This window comes from Rhinopithecus bieti, unplaced genomic scaffold (genome assembly GCF_001698545.2).
Source record: "Rhinopithecus bieti isolate Rb0 unplaced genomic scaffold, ASM169854v2 scaffold_6907, whole genome shotgun sequence".
Taxonomy (NCBI): Eukaryota; Metazoa; Chordata; class Mammalia; order Primates; family Cercopithecidae; genus Rhinopithecus; species Rhinopithecus bieti.
In genome coordinates, this window is record NW_016805647.1 from 3480126 (window position 1) to 3485378 (window position 5253).

At 51.4% G+C, this 5253-nt stretch overlaps 1 pseudogene; it reads left to right on the forward strand.

Moving 5' to 3' along the window:
- Nucleotides 1-4492: 4492 nt before the first annotated feature.
- Nucleotides 4493-4994, forward strand: LOC108530328 (40S ribosomal protein S10 pseudogene; annotated as a pseudogene).
- The last annotated feature ends 259 nt before the right edge of the window (nucleotides 4995-5253 follow it).

Here is a 5253-nt window from a genome sequence, read left to right on the forward strand (position 1 = left end):
ATCTGGCAGCAGTCTGGAGGAGAGGGGTGAGCAGACCGGAGGGTATGTATTGAAGTTAGAACTGATGAGATCTGCAGATAGATCAGATGTGGGAAGTAAGAAGTGGAGGGTGGACAGGGATGACTCCAATGTTTTTAGCCTGAGCAACTGGAAGAGTGAAACTGCTATTGACTGAGATGGGGAAGACCGAGAGAAGCAGGTTTGGGGAGATCGTTTTTGGACTTGTGAAGGTTAAGATTCGATTAGACATTCAGTAGAGAAGCCAACTGGCTATTGCCCACATAGGTCTGGAGTTCAGAAGGGAGGTTCAGGCTGGAGATAGAAATGTTGGAGACTTTAGTGTATTGATGACATTTCTAGAAGGAGCTCATGAGAAAATCTACTTCATCTGGGTGTTGTGGGAATTAGACGAGTTAAGCACCTGGCACATAGTAGGCATTCAATAAAGGTCGGCTATCACCAAGATCACTTTATGTTCCTTGCACTCCCCCACTGGCCTCTCACCACGGCCACCTCCATGCTGGCCTCCACACTGCTGGTCAGAGTGAGCTTTCTACAGCATAGACCTGACCATCCCTCCCTGCCCAAACCTGCAATGGCTCCTTATTGCTTACAGAATAAAGTGTGCATACTTCATAGACTTCAGAGACTGTCCCTAAAGCCTTCCCTGATGGAGTCACTGTCACCCCCACCAGCCCCAATTTCTGCCACCACCCCCTACCTCCCACCTCATTCTCCAGCAGTAATAGGGAACCCTTTGTTCATAGTTTGTCATCTTTGAACGTGTGGCCACCTATGCCTTGACTTGTCCAGCAGCAAACCCAAGTGATTCTCACATCCTCCAAGAAGCCTCCCTCTCCACCCAGAGACTGTTCCCTCTTCCTTGCAGACCTGCCTCCTACCCTTACTAGTGTTCCTTCCACTCCTGTTCCTGCAGCACCGAACACTGAGCCTGACACAGGCAAGGGGCTGGGGGAGGGTAAATGAACCAAGGAAGAAGAGCTGATTCTCCATGATGGGTTTTTTATTGTTAGCATGTTTGAGTTCATGAAGACCCAGAGAGGTGCAGGCACTTGCTCAGGTCACTCAGCTGGTAAACCCTGCGGCCAGGAGTGGACTCCAGGCTTGTCTGATTCAAAGTTCTTGGCTCAAGCGCATGTGCATGCACAGGCACGCACACAGGAAAACACACACACCCACGCACACACACACACAGAACAATCTCAGGGCAACTGGTGGCTGGGGGTTCTCTTGACCTTCCAGTTGTTCCCTTCTTGGGAATGGATCCAGGGAGAGGGTTAAGGATTTAGATTCAGAATAGGTATTCACTTGTTCGTTTAAAATAAAAAATTGTAGAGACCCAGTCTCCCTATGTTGCCCAGGCTGGTCTCAACCTCCTGGGCTCAAGTGATCCTCCTGCCTCAGCCTCCCAAAATGCTGGGATTACACACATGAGCCACTGCACCTGGCCAGTATTCACTTGTTTATTCAGTAAGTCATTCGCTCATTCGTTCTCTCACTCACTCGTTTACAATCAATCATTTGTTCTACTTCCAATTTTTACTCACAGCAGATTAAGACCCTACCTCCTAAGAGCTGAATCTGAGGAGAGCCTGGTCAGAGAACAAGGCGGCACAGGGCCGGGAAAGGAACACCAAGGGCTAGTGGAGGACCTTGAAGGGTGAGAGGAGTTTACCAGATGACCTTGGAAAAGGATATCCTGACATGTGGCTGCAGCATGTGCAAAGACCCAGAGACTTGAAACCACCACTGAAAGGAGAGCACCTGGGGAGGTGGGAGGAGTGGCAGATGATCACTGCGGGGAGAAGGTTGGAGACATGGGCAGGGGTCAAGGTCAAGATTAATTTGGGAGTTAGGTATGGAGGAGCAGGGTTAAGGTTTAGGTTGGGTTTAGGATTAGAGATTAGATCTTGAAAACGGATCATTTCTTTTCAACCTGCCTTTTCCAGAAGGATTTCATGTGGCTTGTATCCGTGATAAAGATCTAGGGTTATGATTAGGCCTGCCAAGAACCTAAGGATCAGCAATGGGCTTTATGATTGGGATCCAAGGTGCAGTAAAAATGAGGTACTTGAGGGAGCAAAGCCAATGCTCGATGTGGGCATAGGTTTTCATTTTCTTTCTTTTTTCTTTTCTTTTTATTTTTGAGACAGGGTCTCACTCCATCACCCCGGCTGGAGTGCAGTGACACAATCTCGGCTCACTGCAACCTCCGCCTCCTGGGTTCAGGCAATTCACCTGCCTCAGCCTTCTGAGTAGCTGGGACTACCTGTGCACACCACCACCAGGGTAATGTTTTTGTTTGTTTGTTTTGAGATGGAGTTTTGCTCTTGTTGCCCAGGCTGGAGTGTAATGGTGCAATCTCAGCTCACTGAAACCTCCACCTCTTGGGTTCAAGCGATTCTCCTGCGTCAGCCTCCCAAGTAGCTGGGATTATAGGTGCCCGCCACCACGCCCAGCTAATTTTTTTGTGTTTTTAGTACAGATGGGGTTTCACCATGTTGGCCAGGCTGGTCTTGAACTCCTGACTTCAGGTGATCCCCCCGCCTTGGCCTCCCAAAGTTCTGGGATTACACGCGTGAGCCACCGCACCAGGCCTGTTTTGTATTTTTTGTAGAGATGGTGTGGTGGGGGAGATCTGGGCCTTGCTATGTTGCCCAGGCTGGTCTCGAACTCCTGAACTCAAACAATTCTCCCGCCTAGGCCTCCCAAAGAGCTAGGATTACAGTTGTGGGCCACCACCCCCGGCAGGTCTTCATCGTCCTCCTTTCTGAAGCATGCCATCTCCTGGCTGAGTAGTCTTGAGACTTAACCTCTGGGCCTCCTGATGCCCACCTACTATGCAGATGAAGATGCTATTCGTCTTGCACATCTCCTCTGGGTCAGGCACCACCGGACAAGACGGATGTTCTCACTTACTCCCGCAATGCCCCAATGTTGAGCTGTAATGAAACAGTTTAATCCACACCACCGGCATACATTAGGTGCTCCGTCCAGGCTAGTTCTCTCCCCTTCACTCATTTCCCCACAAAGCCCCTTCGTGGCTGGGGCCTCCCAGGTGTGCTGACTCACCTGTCTAGAGGAACGGACTGCGCCAGGGCCTGTAGCGCTCGGGCCCCGCCACCCCCTGTCCCCGCCCGTCCCGGGCCAGCGCGGTGCAGCCGGGGTCCTGAGCTGCCCCAGGCGGGGAGCAGCGCAATTATCCTAATTACAGCCCGGCCTCCGCTGTGGTGGCGAGCGCGGCCACGCCGTCCCGAGAACGCCCCCGACCCAGGGCCCGAGCGTGGGAACCGCCGTGCCCTCTGCCCCGGGCGGCGGCGGCAGCCGCGTCGGGGACCCGCCCGCCCGCCAGGCCGCGATGGGCGATAAGCCCGCCCCGCCGCTCACACCCGCGGCTAATGACCCGGCTGCGCTCGGCGCGCTCTGTCCCCTTTCATCTGCCCCTTTCATCTGCCCCCTCCCAGCGCCCCGCGCCCATCAACTCCGCATCCCCATACCTGGGTGGGGACAGCGGCGGGGCCCGCAGCCCCTACTGCCAGGAGCAGCGAGTGGCCAAGCGCGCGAGGAGGTTCCCACACGCCCGCGGTGCGAAGGAGGGAGACTCCGGGCGCCCGGCCTGCAGGGTCCACGCACACCCGCTCATTTATTCATCCATTCGTTCGTCCACGCACCCACTCACTCAGTCACTCGTTCATTTATTCACGACACAAACGTTTTCTAAGTATCCGCTAGGGACTGTTTCCTTTTCTGTAAGTTGGGAATAATAATACTATGTAGGCCAGTTGCGGTGGCTCATGCCTGTAATCCCAGCACTTTGGGAGGCCGAGGCGGGTGGATCACGAGGTCAGAAGTTCGAGACCAGCCCGGCCAACATAGTGAAACCCCGCCTCTACTAAAAATGCAAAAATTTAGCTGGGTGTGGTGGCGGGTGCCTGTAATCACAGATACTCAGGAGGCTGAGGCAGGAGAATCGCTTGAACCCATGAGGTGGAGGTTGCAGTGAGCCGAGATCATGCCATTGCCACTCCAGCCCGGGCGACAGTGCAAGACTCTATCTCAAAAAATACATACATACATACATACATACATACATACATACATACATAATAATAATAATATGAACGTCACAGGATCGTTCTAAAGGTTAAGATGGGTGTGGGGAGGAAAGAGATGGCTCATTTATTAAGTACTTGTTCTCTCCAAATACTCACTAGCTCACACTTCTCACAGAAGCCCTGAATTAGGTACAACCCCGTTTTACAGAGGTGGAGACTGAATCACCAAATAACAGGAGTGTCAAATACCAGGAGTGTCAGACTTTTGTCCTCTGAAGCAGCTCCCACTACACCACAAAGTGAGTATGCAGTTAATGTCTGTTGCACCAAATAAGAAAAATAATTACTATAAAAAAGAAAAAACATAAAAAAAGAAAAAGAACACTTGCATTTGACTATAAAAAAATTAGAGCCGCCGAGATGTTGATGCCTAAGAAGAACCGGATTGCCATTTATGAACTCCTTTTTAAGGAGGGAGTCATGGTGGCCAAGAAGGATGTCCACATGCCTAAGCACCCGGAGCTGGCAGATAAGAATGTGCGGAACCTTCATGTCATGAAGGCCATGCAGTCTCTCAAGTCCCGCGGCTATGTGAAGGAACAGTTTGCCTGGAGACATTTCTACTGGTACCTTACCAACGAGGGTATCCAGTATCTCCGTGATTACCTTCATCTGCCCCCGAAGACTGTGCCTGCCAGCCTACGCCGTAGCCGTCCAGAGACTGGCAGGCCTCGGCCTAAAGGTCTGGAGCGTGAGCGACCTGCGAGACTCACAAGAGGGGAAGCTGACAGAGATACCTACAGACGCAGTGCTGTGTCACCTGGTGCCGACAAGAAAGCCGAGTCTGGGGCTGGGTCAGCAACCAAATTCCAGTTTAGAGGCGGATTTGGTCGTGGACGTGGTCAGCCACCTCAGTAAAATTGAAAAGGAATCTTTTGCCTTGAATAAACTGACAGCCAAAAAACCTTAAAAAAATTAAAAAAAATTTTTTTTTAAATTAAAAAGGCCAAGCACAGTGGCTCATGCCTGTAATCCCAGCACTTTGGGAGGCTGAGGCAGGAAGATTGCTTGAGCCCAGGAGCCAAGACTGCACCACTGCACTCCAGCCTGGGTGACAGAGGGAGACCCTGTCTCAAAAAATAAATAAAATTTAAAATACATTAATAAAAAAGAAATA